Below are 7572 nucleotides of genomic sequence, written 5' to 3' on the forward strand. Positions count from 1 at the left end.
CGGTGTCCTGCAGAGTTTAGCTCCAACTTGCCTCAACACACCTGACTGGAAGTTTCTATACCTAGTAAGAGCTTGATTAGCTGATGCAGGTGTGTTTAATTAGGGTTGGAGCTAAACTCTGCAGGACACCGGCCCTCCAGGACCGAGTTTGGACAGCCCTGGTCTATGTGATTCGCGCGATGCACCGCTAGGTGTCGCTTGTGCCTCAGCTCTTAAACTTTAAAATGTGATCAGTAACTTCGGTGTATTTGGCTCAGCGTGCAAAGGAATAGTCTCAAATAAAATAATAAATGATTAATCAAATGTATAATTTAAATGTATCATTTATAACAAATACTGTGAGAATCACATCCGCAAATACAAGTGAACTGAACAGGTAGGCAGTCTGCCACATTGCGTCACACTGAAGTAAGTCCACACCCTTCACAAACTCTCCCAAATGGATGAGGGCACTGCAGTGAGCACACAGTTTCACATACAGACGCACATCCCTATGGAAGTGCACTAAATGAAAACCTGGTTTTTCTGTCATGTTGCGCGTGGCAGTCGAGTCTGCGGCGGGTCTACCCAAAAAGAAATTGGGCAGTCCAGACCCCATCGCATCTGTGGTGTTTAAAGGTAAGAACTCCTCTCATGTGTTTCCTATTTAGCCATTAGGCCGCAGAATAACGGCACCGACTATTAATTTTGTTAATCTGGTGGATTTCTAATCATTTTAGACGAAAAGAAGAAAACCAAGACCGTTAGCAGTGAATTGAACCCAGTGTGGAATGAGGTCTGTTGAGTTTTTATACACTTGAACGCTAATCACAGATGAATGGAAAAAGGTTCGCTGTGTATGTAAATTGCGAATGCACATGCTGTTTATTTAATGAGATTATAATGAACCGAGCATCTTCTGCATAGCACATTTCTTCAGTGGCTGTGAGAGTTGAAGTTTTGAATGCTATTTTCCCCTTTAGACGCTTGAGTTTGATTTAAAAGGTGTTCCTCTTGATTCTTCCTCCTACATTGATGTGATTGTGAAAGACTACGAAACTCTTTGCAAAGACAAGTAAGTGTTGTTCAAATGCTCATTTGAGTCATATACTCAACATTAACCAGTGTGATGTTGAACTTTTGCTCCCACCTTGATCAAATACAAGTTGTGTGAATAGAGAAGTTCAAGGCATATAAGGATTGAAAAGTTTTGGCCTCCTGTGTTTAAGAGGTGCATTCTTACCAAAAGTGACTTGGAGTTCATTTAAATGCAGACAGAATTCAATACAGTCTTGCATCATACCCTTGGTTGATTGACTGATTAATTGATTAACATCTGTCTTGATGCATTTTGAGGTGAATAGTAAACCATGTTAATCTTGGTTTGACACTGTAATACCCAGCTCACACACCCTCACACCCGTGTTCAGACCTGCTCTACGATGCCACGAGGAGTGGGACGGAGGCGTTTGGTTCACAGTACTGGATGAACAATTGATTGTTAGTTACAGGTCTGAAATGCAGTTGTTGCATAAAGACATCAATTGAAATAAATAGAGGGGTCTTAGAGGGCTTTATCACCATGTTGGGCTATACATTTCATGCATTTCCAGTTATTCCAGATTTTGTTTCTGTGAGAACAGCATTGGATGAAATCCAACGGCAAACACAAAGAGGCACATAACTCTGGCTGAAATGTACATTCATGCAATTACATGCAAATTGTCTTGTTGATGTCACATGGCTGTTTTAGGGTCTGTCAAAAATGTTTCTGAAGGCTTTTTTTCTAAGCGTATAAAACCACTCCTTCATACTTCTTACGTTAAATACTTTAATCAATTAATGTAGTCATTCCTGATATGAATAGTTACATTATGTGCGATAACATGTCCAAAACAGAATATAGTAAGGTTTTACACTTAAGGGTAGTTCATAATTCACCCAAAAATGAAAATTGTCGTGTTTTACTCACCCTCAAGTTATTCCAAACCTGCATGAGTTTCTGTCTTCTGCTGAACACAAGAGAAGATATTTTGAAAAATGTTGGTAACCAGACAGTTGCTGGTAGCCATGGACTTGCATAGTATTTTCCCCATATTATGGAAGTCAATGGCTATCAACAAATGTGTTGTCATTTGCTGCCAATTATTATTCAGTATATTATCAGTGGTTGTGATGTTTTGATAGACTACCAAATTGCACTATAGTGATATTGAGATGCTTTCAACCCAAGTAAAAAGAACTGAGTTGTTTTGTAAGGATCTCACTCCCGTTTTATTATTCTGATAACTATACCTTGGTTTCTTTCTACAGTAAAATAACCATGATTACATATATAGGATGAAAAAGCAAATATGTTGGGCTGTGACAGTTCCTTATCTCTTAAGAACACCATTATACTGATTGTTACTGTTTACCTGTTGCTGTGTTGAAAGCGCACTAGTTATGTTGTTGTACAATTGCATGCAAGTAGTTAATATTGCTAAATTTTTGTCTATATGAGTGGGATTTAAAGTGCCTCCCAGTGTTAGTGTTTACTGACTCTGAAAGGGCTGGTCTGGCAAATTTAATTCTGGATGAAATTACAATATTTGGAGCAGCACATATTTAATAATCCTTATCCTCTTACAAACCTGATAGACAGCATCATTTATATAATATTATCGTTTTTATTAATATTTTAGCATTTTAAATTTTTCATTTTAATTTTATTGTTATGAGCGTTTGTGATTTTTATTTTATATTACTATCTAGGTTTAACGTAATTTAATTTCAGTTTTAGGTCAAGTTTAGTTTAGATTTTATTTATTTCTATTTAGTCATTTTAGTAAATTGCCAAGGTTTGTCATCTAATATTTGTATTTTATTTTATTTTGTCTTTATTTTAATAAAATAGTTAGTTAATGATATAGGTTATGACTGTCTAAAGAATGTAGTCCCCGGATGTTGATCCAGCAACGGATTTGGCAAAATGTTGTGGCCATATTTATTTTGGAACAAAAGTAGCATTGTTGCATTTCAAATCAATTCTGTTTGAGAGTCTGGCAAATGAGGAGCATCGCGGCACTGATCTAATCCAACGACTGCTTCCCGTAAGGCCAGAATTGTAGCGAACAGCACATTTTTTTAGTTTAATTCCCCGTGAGATAAATTAGTGTGTGTGCTAAAGTGCAGGGAGTCGGCAGATTAAGTTTAAAGAATGTCTGTTTGGTCAATGCTACCGAGAGGTTAGTAAATATTAATCATACTTGGAATCACCTCAGGTTAAGGATCTCAGAAGTAACATTCCATAAAGGAAATGGAATGAGGCGAAATGTTGGAGGGTGTGGTTACCTTTGATTTATATATTTGCTCTGGCATGTTTGTTTGAAACTTGGATCATCAGGTGTTGAATATTAGGTTGGAGACTATGCTGGGAATTTTGTGCAGTGCAAATGTTGTTTATATTGTCATAGGATGCTTTGATAATCAAGGTTTTTGGGAGGAATGTTTTATCAGATTTCTCATTCATTCTACTTTGGCTTCATTGTAATTCGAACATCTCAGAGGAACATGCTTTTCCTGAAAAAAAGCCTTTGCCTTAAGAGTTAAAGAGAGAGTTCACCCAAAAATAAAAAATTGTCACCATTTACTCATCCTTCACTTGTTGCTGTATGAATGTCTTGTCTTCTGTTGAAAACAAAAGAAGATATTTTGAAGAATGCTGGTAACCAAACAGTTGACGGTAGCCATTGACTTCCATAGTAATTTTTTCCCCCCATTCTATGCAAGTCAATGGCTTCAAGTCAAATGTATACAGGTTTGGAAGAACTTGAGGGTGAGTAAATGACAGAATTTTCTTTTTCTTTTTTGTGAACTATCCCTTTAAGAGTTCTTATTTAAGAGCTCTTACAATGAAATGTCAAGAAACACAAGCAGAGCAAATGTATTTGTAATTTTTTTTTGAAAACCAATAACGTGAATGTTGCATGGAATTAAATACAGTAGATTACTACAAGGTACAAGGCAAAGGTCAAGTTTAGTTTAGATTTTATTTATTTCTATTTAGTCATTTTAGTAAATTGCCAAGGTTTGTCATCTAATATTTGTATTTTATTTTATTTTGTCTTTATTTTAATAAAATAGTTAGTTAATGATATAGGTTATGACTGTCTAAGGAATGTAGTCCCCGGATGTTGATCCAGCAACGGATTTGGCTAAATGTTGTGGGCATATTTATTTTGGAACAAAAGTAGCATTGTTGCATTTCAAATCAATTCTGTTTGAGAGTCTGGCAAATGAGGAGCATCACGGCACTGATCTAATCCAACGACTGCTTCCCGTAAGGCCAGAATTGTAGCGAACAGCACATTTTTTAGTTTAATTCCCCGTGAGATAAATTAGATATTAGATTAAGTTTAAAGAATGTCTGTTTGGTCAATGCTACCGAGAGGTTAGTAAATATTAATCATACTTGGAATCACCTCAGGTTAAGGATCTCAGAAGTAACATTCCATAAAGGAAATGGAATGAGGCGAAATGTTGGAGGGTGTGGTTACCTTTGATTTATATATTTGCTCTGGCATGTTTGTTTGAAACTTGGATCATCAGGTGTTGAATATTAGGTTGGAGACTATGCTGGGAATTTTGTGCAGTGCAAATGTTGTTTATATTGTCATAGGATGCTTTGATAATCAAGGTTTTTGGGAGGAATGTTTTATCAGATTTCTCATTCATTCTACTTTGGCTTCATTGTAATTCGAACATCTCAGAGGAACATGCTTTTCCTGAAAAAAAGCCTTTGCCTTAAGAGTTAAAGAGAGAGTTCACCCAAAAATAAAAAATTGTCACCATTTACTCATCCTTCACTTGTTGCTGTATGAATGTCTTGTCTTCTGTTGAAAACAAAAGAAGATATTTTGAAGAATGCTGGTAACCAAACAGTTGACGGTAGCCATTGACTTCCATAGTAATTTTTTCCCCCCATTCTATGCAAGTCAATGGCTTCAAGTCAAATGTATACAGGTTTGGAAGAACTTGAGGGTGAGTAAATGACAGAATTTTCTTTTTCTTTTTTGTGAACTATCCCTTTAAGAGTTCTTATTTAAGAGCTCTTACAATGAAATGTCAAGAAACACAAGCAGAGCAAATGTATTTGTAATTTTTTTTTGAAAACCAATAACGTGAATGTTGCATGGAATTAAATACAGTAGATTACTACAAGGTACAAGGCAAAATGAATTTAGGTGTAAATTCTTCATTAAACAATTCTTGCGTAAATGAACACTACAGGTAAAAAAATGTGCTTTTCATGCACTGGTACAGTTTGAGATTTTGGGCTTTTTGGCTTTACGTAATGTGAAGAAAACACCTAAACCGCTTTATTGCACTTTATCTATTTGCGTCAGTAGATTTCCATTACAATACATATCTTTAAAGGCCGTTTTCTCAAAATGCATTTTCCACCAAGCAAGAAATCTCCAATTCAGTAGCACTTACACAGACCAAACTTTCTGATTTTATCTATATTCTGAAGGTTTTTACAGAGGGATTTGTTCATATATCATTTGCCTGATTTTATACAACTTTTTGTCTGTACACTTTCTTATTTCCATCTTTTGACAGTACGTTCCTAACCTTAACCTAACTATTAAAAGGAAAAAAATCTATTTATGTGAATTTTTGCATTGAATTAAAGGAACACTCCACTATTTTTTAAAATAGGCTCAATTTCCAACTCCCCTAGAGTTAAACAGTTGAGTTTTACCGTTTTCGAATCCATTCAGCCGATCTCCGGGTCTGGCGGTACCACTTTTAGCTGTAGCTTAGCATAGATAATTGAATCTGATTAGACCGTTAGCATCTCGCTCAAAAATGACCAAAGAGTTTAAAATAGTGGAGTGTTCCTTTAAACATTTGCCTTACATTTTGTATTACCAGCAGAATTTTAAGACTTTTTAAAAAAGTTAAGTTTTATGAATGTTATACGCAGATTTGTGTGCTGTTTGTTTCATGAACAGAGCTCAGCGCGCTCTGGTCTAATGTTTGTGGACGTACCCTTGTCATTATTTATTGTTAAATGTGACCCTGGACCACAAAACCAGTCATAAGTGTCAATTTTCTGAAATTAGATTTATACATCATCTGAAGCTGAATAAATAAGCTTTCCATTGATGTATGGTTTGTTAGGATAGGACAATATTTGGCCGAGATACAACTATTTGAACATCTGGAATCTGAAGGTGCAAAAAAAATCAAAATATTGAGAAAATCACCTTTAAAGTTGTCCAAATGAAGTTCTTAGCAATGCATATTACTAATCAAAAAATATAATTTTGACCCATACAATGTATTTTTGGCTATTGCTACAAAGATACACCAGCGACTTAAGACTGGTTTTGTGGTCCAGGGTCACAAATGATATCACAACAGCCCTCTAATCAAATGTGGACAGCTAACAGGTCAATGTTTTCAGAAGGTAAATGCTGAATGTCTCGTTGTTTGTGGTGTTAGAATTAATAATCCTGGATGCTGACCTACTAAGTGTCCTGTTCACAGTATTAATCTACATGGCATTATTTACTTTTGGAGGAGATCTGTCTTGTGATCTTACAGGGTTAGAGCACACAAAGATCTTTTCTCCCATGGAAACATTCCCTCATTGTGTTGTTTGCCATTGCTGTTTATTAGCATTTGATGGACTGACAGAAAAAGCAATTAACTTCACTTCCTCAGTCGGGTATATTTCAGATTTTTTTCTTTAGATATATAATGGAGGGCAGTGGTTGGAAAAAATAATAGATTGGTGATGTCTTCCAAAAAGGAAGTTTTTTTTTTGTTCGTTTTTTTTTTTTACTCATGGATGATTAACAATAAGACCAGGAACATGAATTATGACAATAAATAGGGTCAGACATTTTTCCTGGACTGTTTTTAAATGCAAATGTTCACACAGCAGCATTTGAAACATTATATGAGACGGATGTGATGTTTTACTGAAACATGGTACAGTTAGCCTGCTTGATTTTCCACAGGACTTTGTTTTAATTATATGCATATTTTTTTTGTTTTGTTTTAGGTTAATTGGCTCTGCAAAGGTCTCTTTAAAAGACCTTGCCAGTAGCCAAGTTAAGTCTCTCCCAGTGAAAAACTTGGCTCTAGTGGACGAAAATGGCAAGAGTATAGGAGTGGGTGTTTTTTTTCCCCTTCTTTTTACCTTTTTAAGACACACAAAAGAAAATATATTTAATATATATTTTGTTATTTTTGAAACATATTTTGCTATAAGCAGGTACACTTGTAATCTGCACTCGCAGAACTCATTTGCACAAAACTAAAATCATTTGCATGCTCTTTTATTAAATGCTTTTTCCAGTTTGTAAAAATACTTTAAACTAACAAGTAATATTGTCAGCTTTATTTAAAACAGTTGATACTGTTTATTGCACAGCAGACTTTACAGGCTTAAAGGGATAGTTCACCCAAAAATGAAAATTTGATGTTTATCTGCTTACCCCCAGGGCATCCAAGATGTAGGTGATTTTGTTTCTTCAGTAGAACACAAACGAAGATTTTTAACTCAAACCGTTGCAGTCTGTCAGTCATATAATGGAA

At 35.4% G+C, this 7572-nt stretch overlaps 1 pseudogene; it reads left to right on the forward strand.

Annotated features, from left to right (window-relative positions):
* The first annotated feature begins 393 nt into the window (after nucleotides 1-393).
* LOC107745651 (myoferlin-like) overlaps nucleotides 394-7572 on the forward strand; it is a 35773-nt pseudogene continuing 28594 nt past the window's right edge.

Source organism: Sinocyclocheilus rhinocerous, unplaced genomic scaffold, assembly GCF_001515625.1.
Source record: "Sinocyclocheilus rhinocerous isolate Xijiao unplaced genomic scaffold, SAMN03320098_v1.1 scaffold768, whole genome shotgun sequence".
Classification (NCBI taxonomy): Eukaryota; Metazoa; Chordata; class Actinopteri; order Cypriniformes; family Cyprinidae; genus Sinocyclocheilus; species Sinocyclocheilus rhinocerous.